Genomic DNA, 18016 nt, shown 5'->3' with positions numbered 1-18016 from the left:
TAACTCCAAAACATACCTCCAGGCTGCTGTCTCTGTCCTCTGTCTGGGAAGAATCTTGTTCAGCCAGCACTGGCTCTCACAGCTTCCTACCTGTGCTTTCTGCTTTCACTGTCCTCCTGATCTCTTCCACACTGAAGCACTTCTGAGCCTGAGAGGGAAACTGCAACATTTCAGCCCACCCTGAAAACTAGTCAGTGCACTCAGAATAAAGTAAGCTCCTTTCTGTGGTCTCCCAAAGCCTTTCCTAAGTGACCCCTTCCATTTTCTAGTCTTTTCCCATATTCTCAGATGTGTTAAAGTCTTTGCTTCCTCTTAGACTATTTATTATTTCTTTCTTTTTGTTGTTCTCCCCATTAGAATATAAGCTACCTGAAGGCTAGAGCTCAATGAAGTTGAAAGAGAGTAAGCCCAGGTACTTGTGCATATTTCTGGTGATTTACATATGAAAGTGATAATACCACATTTAAAAATTAATAATAATTTTTTTTTAACACGGTACTGTGCTGGGGATTCTACCCTGGGTCTTGTGTATGTTAAGCACATACTCTACCCCCTTGGAATTACATTTCTGGTTCCAGTTCTGTGTTCTTACGCTATCTCCTTTATTGGTGAACTTGCCAGTAAAAGTAATCATATTCATGTACTTACCAGCCATTCTTCAGAACACTTTCTGTAGTGTAGACTAGTCACTTTATCATTAGGAAACAAACTTCTGCCTTTTGTCTTTTGATCTACAGATCTTTTCTTGCGTTTCTGGGTCCCCTCCTTTCACCCTGTTCTGGACTCACTCTCCTGTTGACTTCTTTGACTGCTTAACTGGTTTCAGTTGGTGCTTGTTATCTCAGGGGATGGTTTTCAAACTAGCTTGTAGGTTGAAAAGTGGACTCCTCCTGGGAATGAAGCTAGCAAAATAATCTGGAAAACTTCTTGCTATAAACAGTTAGAAATACTGGAAAAGATAAAACAAGCATTGTTTAAAAATCTTTATTACAAGAAAGTGAGAGAAATCCAGAGGTGAAGAAAAAGAGAAAGAAGATCAAGTGTTCCTGAGAAAAAAGGGGAGTGAGGCAGAGAGAAGGTCTGAACCAGTGTGGGCCTGAACCCTGAGAGCCAGGACTGGGTTTCAGTGAGGCCCGGCAGAGGCAAGGCTGCAGAGCAGAAAGCCAAAGGGAGCAGGCTGCTTCGTAGCTTAAAACTCTCTTTTTGCTTAAAAGATGTCTCTTTTGAAACTTTTGGGTTTGGGATTTGAATTTATGCTGCCGTTGTGGTCTAGAAAATCCCAAGCTCTGAATACAGTTGTTTTAGTTTAGGATCAGTATGGTGGAGAGCACCTCTGTAATGATTAGGAGAGACACAAGATGAAAATATTTTATTACAGTTGGAAGGTGGAGGCTGATATTCGGCAGGCCTCCGGGGCAAAGACTAGAGGTCAGAGAGCACATGGAGAGAGGCAGACAGACACACACACCCCAGCCAACCTGGGGGCCAACAACTTTATTGGGTCCAGGGCATTATCCAGTCAGATTTCCTGAAGGGAGGGAGTTTTAATTGGTGGGTTTAAAGTATGGGGTGTGCGTAAGTATGAGGAGGTCACACTATGACTGAGAGGTAGTCACTGCAGCATATCTGCACAGTTCATGAGGGCCAGTGGGGTCCATCAAATAGACTGTCTAGCTGTCCCACAGGGAGGTGGTCACCAGGAGGAAGTTGTATAAAGCAGATTTCTGGATTGACCTCACTGAGGAACTAGGAGGAGGTATAGAAATGGAAGCTTGTCAAAGGTGACAGCCTGCTTCTGGTGTGAGAAAGTGCAGATTCTATTTAAAATGGATTCTTAGGCAACCTAAATTTATAAATGTTCACTACACTAATCACAATGCTTCTGAGTTGGAAGCACCCAGGAGTGTTGGCAGATATAAATGCAAACTCTTTTGGAAGAGTGTCATCTTCAACCCACTGATGAAGAGCTCTGAAGTAGGAGCTAACCATAAAAGCATTACTAGATGTCTAAAGAAATGAGGCACCATAGATGAGAATCAGCGGTCATTTGTGATGCGCCATTTGTTTCATTCTAAAGTGTGTATTGATTACTCATTATATACTAGATTCTATTGTCAGTGCTAGAGTTACGGCAAAACATCATGCAGGGAAACGAGTATTGGGGTCTTGACCAGAGGGTTTGGTACATTTGTCTTGGAGTTCTGCTTACTTCAAGGATCATTGCCAGAAAACTCTAGGGTTTTCTGGTGCTAGTTCAAAAACCACTGATATGTATCAGTCCGTTTATTTTGCAGATGAACATATTGAGGCAACAATGGCCAAGTAGCTTTTATAAAGTATGAACTTCAGTTTCCTTGTTTGTAGAGTGGGGATAATGTGTCTCATGGTGTGCTGTGAATAAGGTTAAATGACCCATCAGCTGCCACAAATTAATCTCTTCTTCCTTCTCCATCCCCCTTACTAGTCCCAGACAGTCCGAGAACTCAGTTCTCCCACTCTGCACGTGGAACACTTTTCTGTTGCTGGCACCATTCCTTGGGAATGGTTGAAACCCAAGCAGTCATGCACTTTTACTTTTCATTGTTTGGTTATTTCACATTAGTTTATCACTTTATCACTTTATGATAAAGTGTTAACTACTAGTTTAGGGACTAGATATTGTGTTTTTATATTAACTTGATAGTACCTAGTTTTGGACTGGTCACTTGGTAGATGTTTTGTGGTATTTGTTTACTATTGTTTGATTAAGTGAAGCTGTGCCATTGTAATAAGGAAATGAAATTTTTTTTTGCTGGCTATTTATGATGCAGACATCTGTATTCTGTTCTCAGTCCCTGGTTCCTTTGATGATTCCTCCCTTCCTGCTGCAGTTTCACTCACAGTCCTGGCATGCTCTCATTCTGGGCCAGGCCCCTTTGTGAGAGCTTCTCACCATAGTGGGATGGTGTGTATGCTGGAAATTGTTGAATAGCTCACAACCACTTTGCATAGTTCTAAGCACATTAGAATTGATAATGCTGGTCCTTCAGTTAGCTTTGTTCCTCTGTCGCTGTGCTGTGCCCTGCCCTTGGCCTGTGTGGACAGTATGGACATGCTCTCTGTGTCTCTACTCTGCCCATCTGTTGATTGAAGGTCAGGCCCTTCTGCTTATCATCAGAACTAGGAAGAGGTGACTTGGAACTCATTCCTCCCATAGAACCTAAGTGTGGCTGGGCTGTAGCCAAGGCTCTATTTGTTGGTTGGCTGCTTTTCAGCTATCCATTCTAGTCCTTTCTATATGAAAAATGAAAATGCCAGGGGATTATTTTTGAAAGTAAAAAAGATGGCAGCAGGTGTGAAAACAGATTTACTCAATCATGATGTAAATTGGCATTTTGTTTTCATTTTAGTTTAACAATATGTAGGTATTCACGAAAATATTTGGCTGTAAAAATTAAGAAAATTACAAACTGCTGTTATCTGTTATAATCCATTTAATTTAGTTTATTTGGGGGGGAAAAACCTTCAAATTCGAAGTTAAAAAATTACTGATATTTATGTTAGTTAAGCTTTAAAAATTCAAAATAATAATCCAGAAGACATTTTAATTAGATTTACCACAATCAGTTTTATCTTTCTTTGTAAATGTATTATAATTTTCAGGAATATGGACTTTCGTAGTAGGAATATTGTGAAGTTGTTTTGCTTTATCTTTTATATTCTTTGACAATTTTGTCTGTGTTCCTTTTTAGTAAATTGCTTTATATTTCCTGTGTAACCAAGAAGGTTTTTTCTTTTTTCTTTTAACTACAGGTAGCCTGTTTACATGAGCTAATTTGAATTTTTTTCATTACTCTGTGTTCATGCAGAGATCTTTATTGCTAGTGTGGATCGTGCATTTCAGTGTGTCCATAGAGCCTGTGCACTTAGCCACCGACATTGGCAGGAACCTGGGATGCTTTTAGTTACTTGGAACTCTTCAATTGTGATAGTATTAATTAAGATATATTTTATTAAAAATCATGTTCAAAGTATTTATTATAGTGTTTTAGATGACTAGAGCTTAGCTTTTTAAGAGTCCACAATTTTTATTGCAGTTCCCTTGTTTTTTTAAACAGAGCCTTATAATCACACAAAGTATTTGGGTTCCTTTCGACAAAATTATACATCCAAGGAATTTGATTTCAATTCCCATTCCACCACCCTTTTTCCCCTTCTCTCATTCCTCTACTGATCTTTCTTTCACTCCCTTGTTTGTTTATTAACATTTGTTTTTTAGTTGTAGGTGGACACAATACCTTTATTTTTATGTGGTGCTGATGATCAAACCCAGTGCCTTAGACATGCTAGGCTAGCACTCTACCTCTGAGCCATTGATACTTTCTACATATACATAAAGATGATACATGTACCACATGAGAGAAAACATTTGACCCTTGATTTTCTGAGTCCAGCTTATTTTGCTTAGCATGATTTTCTCCATTTCCATCCATTTGCTGGCAGATACCATTATTTCATCCTTCTTTATAGCTGAGTAAAACTCCGTTGTGTATTTATGCCATATTTTCTTGATCCATTTATTTACTGATGGGTAACTGGGTGAATTGTGCTTCTGTAAACATTGTAGTGACTGTTTCCTGATAGTATGCTGGATATCCGTATAGTTCTTTTGGATAACTACCAAGAAGTGGGATAGCTGGGTCATCCAATTCCTAGGTTTTTTGGAGTCTCCACACGCACTTCCTTTCTTAATTAGAAGTTAGTGACTACACATCTGAAATCTACCTGTACTTTCTGATTCTATGTCATTTCTTATTATGTGGGGACACACAGTGATGCTTTTGGAAAGGGCTGGCATGTTGGCTTCTTCTATATTTAATGGCCATTCATTCAGCAGATATTTATTGTATTCACTTTTAGGTCAGTGGTTAAGCGCCCTGGGTTTAATCCCAGTCCAAAAAAAAAAAAAAAAAAGATATTCACATGTATTTCTGCCCATGGCAATGAAAAGACATTTCCTAAAGTTTACTAGCCATTCCATTATAAAGGAATACAATTTATAATATTAGGAAAGCATTAGCATTCCTATGTAGGGTCCTTCATTTCTATGGGAGAGCATTTTTAACTACATGTATAAATAAAAGCACTTTTATCCAATCTAATATATATTTACTAAATACCTAATGTATAAAACTGCTTGCTAGATGTCTTGAGGAATAGGCATTTAAAAGTTTTTATCCTTAAGTGGCTCTCAAGTTAGCAGGGATGATAGGGACTCAAATACCTATAATATGGTAGAGGATTGAATGAGCAATTTAAGAAAGACTGAAAGTTTTCTTATAAAGACTAAAAGAAGTTCATGGCTAGTAGGGAGGACATGGCAGGATTTATGGAGTAGGTAGTTTTGAGGCGGGTCTTGAAGGACTGCTAAGCTTTGGTGCAAACATTGTAGTCACAAGGATTAGCTTGGGATTTGGTTCAGATGGTGAGAGTACTTTAAAAGGAGCACAATTTCTATAGAGGACAGAGGTAGTGAGACAGAAAGACCACTCACAGATGGCCAGGAAAAGAATCTTGGATAAGAAAAGGAGGAAGAATTAGGAAATAAAACTTCTGTCCACAGTTTTTCTAGTCATAAGGACAGTTCTTTAATGGCCCCTAGACACTATTAACACCCCCAAAGGTACTACTTCTTGCTCTAATAGACTGTCACCTCCATTCTTGTGCTGATTTAGGCTTAGAAATCACTTTTCTCCAGATTTGTTGAAAATAGAAATGATTGGCCTTTTTAAATTGTATATCCCACCAGTCATCTCTAAGGACAGATCAAGACCATTAAAAACCCTAGATAGCAGACACCCATTGGCATCCCTCTCTTGGGACCTCCTCCCTCTTTGGGAGCTTTGCTTTCTGTTACTCTAATAAATTCTGTTACTTTGCACTTGCTCTCACTCTTCTTGTGTCTGCAGATTTCATTTTTCAGATTTATAAGATGATGAACCCATCTACCCTCTGCGATCCAGTAGGAGATAATGCTGCAAAAATAGACACGGGCCCATTCAGTGCCAGACTGAGGAGAGTGTTCTTAGGCAGTGAATATGGTCAAATGATTTTTTAAAAAAACATTTATTTATTTATTTTTAAAAATATTTTTATTAATTGTTGATGGACCTTTATTTTATTTACTAATTTATGTGTGGTACTGAGAATTGAACCCAGTGCCTCACACATGCCAGGCAAGTGCTCTAGCCACAACCCCACCCCACTTTTTTCATTTTTCATTTATTTATTTGTTTAGTTGTAGATTGTACACAATACCTTTCTTTTTTATTTATGTGGTGCTGAGGATCAAACCCAGCGCCTCATGATGTGAGGTAAGCACTCTACCACTGACCTACAACCCCAGCCCACTTTTTTCATTTTTTAATTCTTGTTTTTATCTTTATTATTTCCTTCCTTTACTGTCTTTGTGTCCATGTTATACTTTTCAAACCTCTTCTGTTGACCATTAAGCTCCTTAATTTATAGCATTTCTTCTTTTTAAATGTGAACATTTAATGAAGACAATTATCTGCAAAATACTGCTCTTGCTGTAGCCTACAAGTTTTGATATAGAGTATTTTAATTAATATTCAGTCTTTTATTTTTACTTTATTTTTTAGGGGATTGAACCCAGGGACTTAAACTTGCTAAGCACTTATTCATCCACTGAGCTCAGTATTCAGTGTTTTAAACTTTGTATTTTGGTTTTTTTCAATTCACAGGTCTTTATTTAGAAGTATGTTTTTAAAGTTTGTTTATTCTTTTCCAAAATATGAGCTTTTATAATTAATATTTTTGTAATTGAGTTTTTAATCTTAATAGCTTTATCTTAATATAGTCTGTGTGACATTTATTCTTAGAAATGTGTTGTGATTTACTTTATGTGGTAATTTTGTTGTTGTTTTTTTTAGTTGTAGATGGACACAATAATTATTTATTTATGTGGTGCTGAGGATCAAACCCAGTGACTCATGTATGCAAGGCAAGCATACTACCACTGAGCCACAGAGAAAAATAGGCATTCTCTGAATTGGATACAAAATTCTATTCATATTCAAGACCAAGTTTGTGAACTGTGACATTAGCATCCTCTAGATCTTTACAGTTTTTATCTTTTTTTTAATACTTATTTTTTAGTTGTAGGTGCATACAATATCTTTATTTCATTTTTATGTGGTGCTGAAGTTTGAACCCAGTGCCTCATGTGTTCTAGGTGAGCTCTCTACCACTGAGCCCCAGCCCCAGTCCCTACAATTTTTATCTTAATCTTCACTAATTATTTTATGTTAAGTAATTGAGAGTTTTGGTTGAAATTTGCTTTGATGGTGGAAAACTCATTTTTCCCTATCAGTTTTTGCTTTGCCTATTTGAAGGTTATTAGATGTTTATCATTTTGGAGTTGTGGTATGTTCTATGTGAATAGGAGTATTTAAAACTGTAGCTCCCTTTATCGTGTCTTAACTTTTGCTTTAAAATGTGTCATGTTCAGCTCTCTCAGCTTTCTTTTAATTTCTGTATCATACCATGTCTTCTTTTTCTCTTTTCTTATTTTCCATCATGATCTTAGGTTTTGTCTCTTGTAAGAACATGTAACTTTTTTTACTTTTTAGTAATCTGGTACTTTTAACTTGCAAGTACAGGTCTTTAACCATTAATATTTTGTTATTACTGATATATTTGAACTTCTGCCATCCTTATTGTTTTCATATATTCTTCCTTTTGTTCTTTTTTTCTCTTTTCAAAGGGTTGATTTGAGTCTACCACATCTTTCCATTTTTCCCCTCTACAGTGGCTTGGAAGTTGTATACTTTGTTTCTAGTCTAAGGTAATCAAGTATAAAGATAATGAATTTTTTTAACTACTTTTCTGAAACTATATTGGCCATAGAGTACTATAGCTCTGATCATTCTTTTGATCATCACATCATTAGTGTTTTTAGTTTTCTATTTTCCCTCCCTAACAGCCACAGCCTTGAGATAAAGCACATGTACTAGAAACTGGCAGCCTGGTTTGAATCCTAGTTCTTCTACCTACCAAATGAATAATGGGCAAAGTATTTGACATCCCTGCACCTCAGTGTTCTTATATGTAAAATGGATGATGATAAAGGGCCTTTTACATGAGAAGTATAATACCTTTACAGCTGTGCATGTCAGGTGACAGGTGACTTATGGAAGGGTAGGCTGCTGCTTTGTTTTATCACTGTTGTTACTGTTTCTTGAACAAAGTTTAATTTCACCTACATGTTTAACTATTTCTTTTTTTATATTTTCTTCTTCTAAGACTTTCCTTTTATTTCCTTCTACTTTTTTGTTTTCATTTATTCTGTGAGGTCAGATGGCTTTAAAATTAGCTTTTGTTCTTTAACAACGGTCTTACTATTTCACTCTTAATGCTTAAGACAGTTTTTCTGGGCATATAATTTTCTTTGTTGTATGTCCAGAACATAACTGTATTTTCTCCCAATGTTTGAAGATATTACTTAGTTGATTTCTGGTTGTCAGTGTTGCTATCGAGATGTATCTGATCAGCTGAATTGGTATTCCTTTGTAATGACCAGTCTTCTACCTTTGGTTTCTTCTAAACTCTTCTCTGTGTCTTTTATGTGGTTTTGTTACCAATTGCTGAGAGCTTTTTTGCTCACTTCCAATAAAAATCAGGAAGAAGCGCAGTGCGGCTCCCTTAGTGTGACCAGTTCTAAGCTGTGCATGCCGGCGGCTTTTAGGCCTTCAGTTTCGTATTGGCCCTCGGTGCCTCTCCTGGCAGCAGGAGCTAGCAGGGGCTGGCAGCTCTGCAGAATTCTTAGAGCAGCTGGATCCAGAGCCCCTGGCAGCTTTCCATCACTCTCTGCTGTCCTCAGCTTGGGCTGCTGGCTGCTTTCAATGCCAGCAGCCTTTAGTGCTACCAGCTCAGGCTGCTCTACTCAAGATTGAAACCACAAATAGCCAAAATGTGACCACCTGAAAGAAGTTTTATTAGAACATGCACTGCAGCCCAAGGGGAAGCGGTGCATAGACTGTTCCCATGGGGATGTGGGAAAGGCTGTTTGTGTAGACCAGGAGGCAGGTGCACATACACACAGTGTCCAGTTAGCTGAAGACTCTGCTTAGTCCTGACTAGGGGAGGTGCTCTGCAAGGACCAGACTGGGGACAACTGAAGGGTGGAGTCATCCAGAGAGGCTGCAAGGTGAGGCTGTCTGGGGTGGACCCATGGCCAAAGCAAGATGTCTTGGAGTGACCACAGTTGTCTTATGTACCTGTGGCTTCCAGTGAGGCATTGAGGGCAGCCATGTGGTTGTCAGAGATGGAATAATAAAAAGTATCTCTAGGGGAGTGTTGGGCCCTTCTCTTCTGTCTCAGTTTTACTAAAATATGCCCAGTTTTGAACTTCTTTTATACTTATCCTAGTTGGTGTGTATTTGACTTCTTGTATCCATGGATTTTTCATCTCTTCTGGCAGATTCTGTCATGTCTTCAGCTGTTTCTTTTCCATTCTCTCTATTCTGTCATTTTATAATTCTAATTAGATCTGTCCCCCTTAAAGTGTCTTAATGCTCCTGATTTCTCTTTTATATTTCTGTCTCTCTAAACTTCTCTACTTGAAAAACCTTGATGGACAATTTCTTGAGTTACTCTAAGTAGGTTATTAAGTTTCCTCTTTAAGGGCTAGGGTTGTGGCTCAGCAGTAGAGCATTCGCCTAGCACGAGTGAGGCCCTGGGTTTAATCCTCAGCACCACATAAAAATAAATAAATAAAGGTGTTGTGTCAAACTACAACTAAAAAGTAAATATTAAAAAATAGTTTCCTCTTTAATGCATGTCTCATGTACTGCATTTTATTTCAGTGATTTAGTTTTCTGTTATATAGTTTTATTTGCTTCTCTCTGGTCATTTTATTTGTTAGTTAGTTTATTTAATATTTATTTATTTGGTACTCGGGGGCACTGAGCCACATCCCCAGCCCTATTTTGTATTTTATTTAGAGACAGGGTCTCACTGAGTTGCTTAGTGCCTTGCTGAGTTGTTGAGGCTGGCTTTTGATCCTCCTGTCTCAGCCTCCCAGGCACTGGGATTACAGGTGTGTGCCACCTCCCCAGCTTCTCTGGTTGTTTTAGATAGTGTCTTGCTTTCTAATTTCTTTAAATACTTTGAATCTAGTTATTTTAAATTCTTTTTATGTTTCTCCTAATATCTGAAGATTTGGGGATCTATATTTATTGTTTCTACTAATTGTGGTGACTTACTTTGTAATATGTTTATTTTTATTTTTTTTGCCTGTGAATAGATTTTGTTTGAATCTCATCTGTGGGAATCTTTAGGTCCTAGATTGGGAATGTTTACATGCAGATAAGATGTGCATTTGCTTTGACCTAAAGCTAAGGGTTTCTTAGATCCTGAGACAAGGTGAGCCTCTGAGCTCTGCTCAGTATGTGACTTAGGTTCAATGCCTCCCCCTCACAAGATAGAACAGAGTGTGGCTATTAATAGAGTGAATAATAGTCTGTTTGCCCAGGACCCAGGGATTTACTGGGATGTGGGATTTGTGTAATTAACACTGAGACAGTTCTGGGAAAACAGTGATGACTGGTCCACTAGTTCTGATTCCAGTGCTTCTGTCTGGTTTTGTCTTCTAGATGACCCTGGCTTTCTCTGTTTGGGTGTTCTTTCCTAGCAGATTTCCCATACTTCCCTGCAAGGCCAACAATTGAAAATTGTGTGTTGTAATTTACCCAGGATCTAGTTATTAGCAGGGTTTGGGCCTCTGAGGATCCTGGAAGTGTAAAATATAGTTTCATTTAAGTTAATGAAAATATCTTTCCATGTCATTCCAGTGCTTTCATAGTATTCTTTTCTCTGTCAACATTTACTGAACTAATATCCATTTTGTACAGATGGTTTATTCCAGATTTTTCCTTTATAAAAATGCTGTGGTGAAAGTTCTTCTACTTAAAACTTTGCATAATCCAAGATTATTTCCCTATGATAAAACTCTCAAAGTAGAATTGATAAACTAGAAGGTTTATAGCATTTTAATTCTTTTTAATTACATCACCAGATTACTCTTTTATTTCTCCACACCCTGTGTGACACTGAGTATTATCATTTCTTTCAATCCTTGTCACTTCGATAAATGAAATTTATTCTCTCTTATAATTAAGGCACCTGATTTTTGATCCTAGTGAGCCCCATATATGGTTTTTTTTGAGTTGGGGCATATTGGGTGTTGAACTCAGGGGCACTTAACCACTGGCACACATCCCCAGTCCTTTTTTGTATTTTATTTAGAGACAGGGTCTCACTGAGTTGCTTAGGGTCTCACTAAGTTGTTGAGGATGGCTTTGAACTCGTGATCCTCCTGTCTCAGTCTGCTGAGCCATTGGGATTACATGCATGGGCCACTGTGCCTGGCTGGCATAACAGTATTTTAATATCTAAGTTCAGGTGTAGATTCACTCTGAGAAGTATCTAGCTCCCACTCTCTTTCAAGTGAGTAATCAAGCTGTTTGTCTTGTAATCTCCATTTCTTCCTTTCTCAGTACAGATAATTAGATGTTTGTGCTCTTAGAACTGACTTGAAATCTGACACAAAAATTAAAAAGGAGTAACTTTTCTGAAAATGTACCTCTCTGTGGCTTTGTGAACATGGCAGTGGACCCATGGCCTTCTCCCTTAGATCCTTTTACCTATACTACCCTTCCCAGAGGCCCAGGCTCTGAATGGTTGATGTAGATTTAGTCTGTGTTTATTTATTTAACATAATGCCTTTACTTTTATGTGGTGCTGAGGATCAAACCCGGGTCCCGCCCCTGCTAGGTGAGCGCTCCACTGCTGAGCCACAATCCCAGCCCTAGTCTGTGTTTATTATTCCCTTTTCTTTAAAAAGCTGTTGGAGGTGATGTGCCATACTCACTACCTTATTGAACACTGAGTAAACAGGGTTCTGGTGGGATTTTCAGATGGTGTAAGAAGTAGAGTAAAACATACTCTCTGTTTGGGAGTTTGTGTTTTAGTAGGATAATTAAATGGAAAAACAGCTCTACCACAAGCAGAGAAGACCCTTGCCGTGTAGTCTGCACATGTGCTCAGGGCGTCTGTATGCCGCATCTGAAGCAGCAGGTGGGGTTCTGAATAAGGCAGAACTTGTTGAGGACTGCAAGCCAATTGGAAAAGGGATTTGATGTCCCTCAATTATAATAAGAATGTATCTTTGAGTACTCCTGGCTATAACCCTCTCTATGTATATTAAGTTATCTGACTAGCATGTTTTGAGAAGAGGTAGAAAATGATGGTACAATAAGCATGCAGAGTCATTATTTCCTTGTGTTTGTAAGTACCCCATGACAAGTGATTGCTGAGAGAATCCCTGCCTTAAAACGTGAGCATTGAAGGCAAATTTGAACCAGCTTCTAGGCAGCTGTTAAAACTGATTAGGAACTAGATAGAACTGCCTTGGGCTCAATGGATATTTGTGGGTTCTGGAAAATTCCCCCAAAGAAAGGGGTGACTAACTAGAGGCAGGTTATTGTAATTATTTAAAAAGAAATGCAGAGTTCAGGACTTTTTGCAGTCTGTGGGCAGAGGGGGCAGCAGAGGGAGGCCTGAAGACTACCATTCCTTTTCCCAGCAGCAGAACTGTGAAGTCAGCCAGCCATCCACACCTGCAGTAGGTAGCTAAAACAGCAGTCACTGTCCCTAAAAATACGCTGGGTTGTGTTTAATTCAGATCACCCAAACAGGAAAACGATTTTTTCCGGTTTCTTTTTGTCAACTCCCTAACAAGTCTGTAGTCAAATGTTTAAACTTTAGGGCATTAGAGTATTATATTCAAAGTTTTCTACTGTGTACTTTTTCCTGCTTTAAATTTATCTGACAACATTTTATATTTACCCCGTAATCTATTGTACAACTTTTACTTTTCATCTCAGTCTTTTAACAAATGTCTTAAACTTTTATTCTTTAGAACAAAATAGGACCTTATTCTGAATTTTTCTCATATTTCCAATATTATGTTTCATGTATTTTTTTGAAGATATCTTCTTGAGGACTAAAATAGCATCTTTGATGTTCAATTGGGATAATTTAGATTGGAAAGTGTATTCAGTATGTAGGCTATACTAATTTAAAAAGATATATTTTTTAAAATAATTAGGAGCTTTCTAAAATTCCCAGAGGAATAATGCCTAGAATATTTCACAGCTTGTTAAACTTGCTTATGAAAACATTCTTAAATACAAAAGCTTATTTACTCTGAGATATTCATGTAGGATAGGTCCTGAAGGGTGAAGTAAGCATCCATAACTGCCACTCAGGTGGAGAAAGAGGAGTATAGCCGCCTCCCTAGCAGAACTTGTGTGCCCCGCCCTGTCACTTCCCTCACCCCTGCACCACCCAAGACTGCTCTGCTCTTTGTAATATTTTCCTTGCTTTAAAAAATTTAGTTATACTACCTGTGATTTCAATCTTAATTGATAAAATTACTTTGGCCTGTTTTTGAAGTTTATATATAAATGGATTTACATTATAGGCACATATTTTTAAGAGTCTTTTTCTCAACATTATATTTAGGAAATTCACCAGTTTTGCTCTACATAGTGTTCTTTGATGTTGGTATATAGAATTCTGTTGTTTGACTATACAACACTGGGGACCTTTGTGGTGTTTTCAGTTTTTGTCTAATGTGAATGATGCTGCAGTGGATAGTTTGTATGCGGGACTTGTGAGGAATAAGTCTGGTGCACATCCCAGGTGTGGAATTGCTATTTGCAGTGTGTTCACATCTTCAGTATTATTAGTTGATATCAAAAATTTCCAGAGTGGTTGCATTCTTACAGCTTGTAATGAATATCAAAGATTATATCCAAATTATATAAGTGGAAAATATCTTCCCTGATTTATTTTTATCTCTGATCCTCTAATATTAACTCATGACTTAAATAATAAACCAAAAACACATTTTATTACCTCCCATAGTAAATGGTATGCATGTTGGTGAAAAGTAGAAACCAGATAACACAAAATAAACTAGTGAAAGTATCTCAAGGTAAAAAGCAGAGTACTTATTTTGTTGAGAGACCAGAGAGCCAGAGAACAAATGCAGTACAGGGTTCTTTTGAAGAATAGATATTCAGTTAGGATTTGTTGGTTGATTAACCCAACGTTATCCATGCTACCTGTAGGATTTTTCTTTTCTCTGCCATTCTATCTCCAAGTTGTACTTTTCCAAACTCCAGAGCTCTTGATTTGTCCATTGGTTCTGGGCAGCATGGGGGGTGAAGAGTGGGAGGCATCTTGGAGTACTACTGACTGCCCCTCCCAGGACACTGATTCAGTCAGGCACATACATTGTTTGGTTTAAGACTGTAATCTCCTAAAAACAGGAATGGATTTTTCAGTGACTTGTAGAAATGTTCTGCAAATAAGCTATAATTACTGGAAGCAGGTTTGGGCCAGAACACCGTTCCAGTGACCAGCCTCCAGGCTTTCTCCTGGGCCTGTGTTGCCACGTTCAGAGTGGAACACAGAAGGACAAACTGAGGAAGATTTACTTTCGGTCTGTATTGAATGGCTTAATATGAATAGTTGCTTTTAAAAACTATCTGATTTTTTTTAATTGAGGTGAAAATATTTATCTTTGAATTTACTTTTTGTGCTATTTTTAAGTGCATAAGTCAGTGCACTGTACATTCTCATTGGTTTTCAACTGTTCATTTCCAGAACTGTCTTCATCTTGTGAAACTAACCCTAAACACCCTGTAAACACTGACTATCCACTCTCTCCTTCCCTCAGCCGGGAATCCACCCTTTCACCAGTGAGATTCATTCTTTTTTTTTTTTTTTTTTCTTTTTGATAATGGGGATTGAACTTAGGGGCACTAGAACACTAAGCCATACCCCCAGCCCTATTTTGTGTTTTATTTAGAGACAGGGTCTCATTGAGTTGCCATTGCTGAGGCTGGCTTTGAACTCATAATCCTCCCGAACCTCTCCTCTCAGCCTCTGGAGCTGCTGGGATTATAGGCATGTGCCACAGTGACAGGCAAGAATCATTCTTTATGAATCTGCCAACTTTCAGTCCCTCATGGAAGTGGAAGTGGACAGTATTTGTGTTTTTGTGCCTGGCATACATATTTCGTTTAGAGTAGTATCCTCAAGGTTTATTTACTTTGTAGCGTGTGTCAGAATTTCCCTCCATTTTAAGGCTAAATAATATTCCCTTACATTGCATTATATTTTACACACTGTATTTTGTTTATCCCTTGTCCGTCTGGGGACACTTGGATTGTTTCCACTTTTTGGCCCTTCTGAGTCATGGTGCTGTGAACATGGGTGTACAAATATCTGTTCCAAGTTTCTGCTTTCGGTTGGTTGGTTTCTTTTAAATTTTTTTGTATCAACCCCCCTTACTAGTGTAAACAGTCTTAATTATACCCCAGAAATTATTTAATCGTTTACTGTCCTTGTTTTTTCAGTAGAAAATAGGGCAAGAAAAAATGGAGAGGGCTGGGGTTGTGGCTCAGCGGTAGAGCACTCACCTAGCACATGTGGGGCCCTCGGTTCGATCCTCAGCACCACATAAAATATATATATAAAAAGGAAGCGAAGTGTTTGACATCACCCCTTTGCATTACTGGCAGCACTGAAGTTGGCTGCAACCTTTCAGTAATGAGGATGTTATGACTGTGACTTTTTTGTTAGTTTTTTTGTATACGTTATCTCCTTTGAGTCATAAAAAGATAGCATTTTATTTTTTCTTGAAACAGCTGCCGTGTTTGTCTAGCACAAATGATGCTTTATAATTTTAAGATATTTTTAAAGTTTGGTTAGAAATCATAATATATGTAAAATGAAACACTTTGAGTTTTTACTAAAGATGATTTTTTTTTTTTTTTTTGTACCAACGATTGAACCCAGGTGTACTTTACCCATTGAGCCACATCCCCAGTCCTTTTTTGTGTTTTTATTTAGAGACCGGGGATATTGCTAAGTTGCTGAGGGCCTTGATAAGTAGCTGAGATTGGCTTTGAACTTGCGATTTTCTTGCCTCAGCCTCCAGAGCCTCTGGGATTATGGGCGTGTGCCAGCACACCCTGTACTACTATAGAGATTTATCCCATGTATCTTAATATAATTATTTAAGATTTTACATGAAGAAAGATATCAGTGGTTTTCAAACGTTTTGGTAACAGGGCCCCTTTATACTTACAATCCTTCAAAAAGCTCCTGTATATGGTTATCTGTTGATATCTACCATATTAGATATTAAAACAAAATTTTAAAATTTACTAATTCATTTAAAAATAACACATTAAGTGTTATGTAACTATTTTGATGAAAAGTCACTATTTTCTAAAATATAAAAATTATTTGAGTATTATTTTACATTTGGCAGTTATTTCTAATGTCTGACTTAAAGATGGCTGGATCCTCATATTTGCTTCTGCATTTAATCTGTTGCAATATGTTGTTTTTGTTTTGTGACGAAAATCCAATTTTGCAGATATATAATAGAAAAAGGAAGGAGTATTTTAATAGTTTTTAGATAATCATGGAATATTTTTCTTTGATATTAGACCCAAACTCAACAAGTTACAGTTTCTTAAAGTTTAGTTACAATATAGATTTTGAAATATATCAATGAAGTTTTCATACTTGATAATATTAAAATCTACTTGTTTCTTGTGCCTTCAATGAATCTTTTACTCAGGTGCAATTTTTATCACCATCACTGGTCATTTAGAATATATTGGTTTACCAAGGATGTGACTCTTCCAAATATTGACATGGCATAGTCCATTTTGTGTTGCTATAAGAAAATACCCGAGAGTGAGTACTTTATAAAAGAAAGAGGTTTATTTAGCTCACTGTTTTGTAAGCCAAAAGTCCAAGATTGTGTAGACCCATCTGGTTGGCCTCTGATGCAGGCTACTGGCTGCATCATAACGTGGCATCTGGGATCACATAGCAGGAGTGTGTGTGAGAGATCTCATGGTAAGAGAGGAGGCAAGAGAAAGTGGGGAGGGGCCAAGTTTCTCCTTTACAGCAAGCAACCTGTTCTCAAAAGGAGCTTAACCACTCCCGGGAATCTAACCCACTGAGGGAGACCTGCGTGAATCTCTCTGCAAGGGTGATTATGACCCAGTCACTTCCCACTAGGTACCACCTCCTAGCGATCTTACCACCTCTCCGGACTGCCACACTAGGAACCAGCTTCCAGCACATGAATCTTTGGGGACAAGCCATATCCAAACCACAGGAGCACACAAGGAAATAAGAAATGCAGAAGAAAAAATTCACATTTATTAGTATCACCCCCAATTGGGTGAGGAGTGTCTTTAAGTTTGGGGGCTCTGTCAATAGTGACAGGTACTATTTTTTCAAAAATTATGATTTTGATTTGAAAGCTTTCCTTTTCTTTTTTAAAAATATTTTTAGTTACAGATGGAACAATACCTTTATTTTGTTTATTTAGTTTTATGTGGTGCTGGGGATAGAACCCAGGGACTCACACATGTTAGGCAAGTGCTCTACCACTGAGCCAAAACCCTGGCCTCAAAAGCTTAGTTTTTATGGGGCAACAAATCTTGTTATCTGTTTTCCTTAAGGCGATAGGCTCACTTTGTTCGTATTCAAGAAAATATCTGTCAAATTCTGAAGTCAGAATATTATAATTCTCATTCAGTCTCTTTAGTAAACCTGAGTACCATGAAAAAAAAATGCATATTGCAGCTTAAACTATTGCAAAGGTGCTTTTCCTTCAGATTACCAAGTACTTCAGTGGTCTTTAGGAAGTGCTTTATGTGCACATATTATTTTAGAATAAAGAATATTAAAAAACCATGAACTCAAGGGTCAGTATTTAATCATAATATTTTTTTACTGCTTCCAGGTGTGGGGGGCAGATACATGTAATTCCCAGTTTACAGGGAGGCTGAGGCAGGAGGATCCAGGAGTTAGAGACCAGGCTGGGCAACTTTGTGAGATCTTATCTCAAAAA

General features: G+C 37.8%; 1 protein-coding gene across 5 annotated transcripts in view; it reads left to right on the top strand.

The window, feature by feature from the left end:
• The window catches only part of Tulp4 (TUB like protein 4), a 226818-nt gene that overhangs the window by 31514 nt on the left and 177288 nt on the right, over positions 1–18016 (top strand). The window lies entirely within an intron of this gene.

The sequence above is a fragment of the Urocitellus parryii genome, chromosome 8 (assembly GCF_045843805.1).
Source record: "Urocitellus parryii isolate mUroPar1 chromosome 8, mUroPar1.hap1, whole genome shotgun sequence".
NCBI classification, from domain to species: Eukaryota; Metazoa; Chordata; class Mammalia; order Rodentia; family Sciuridae; genus Urocitellus; species Urocitellus parryii.
This window is presented reverse-complemented; position numbering and strand designations above follow the sequence as displayed.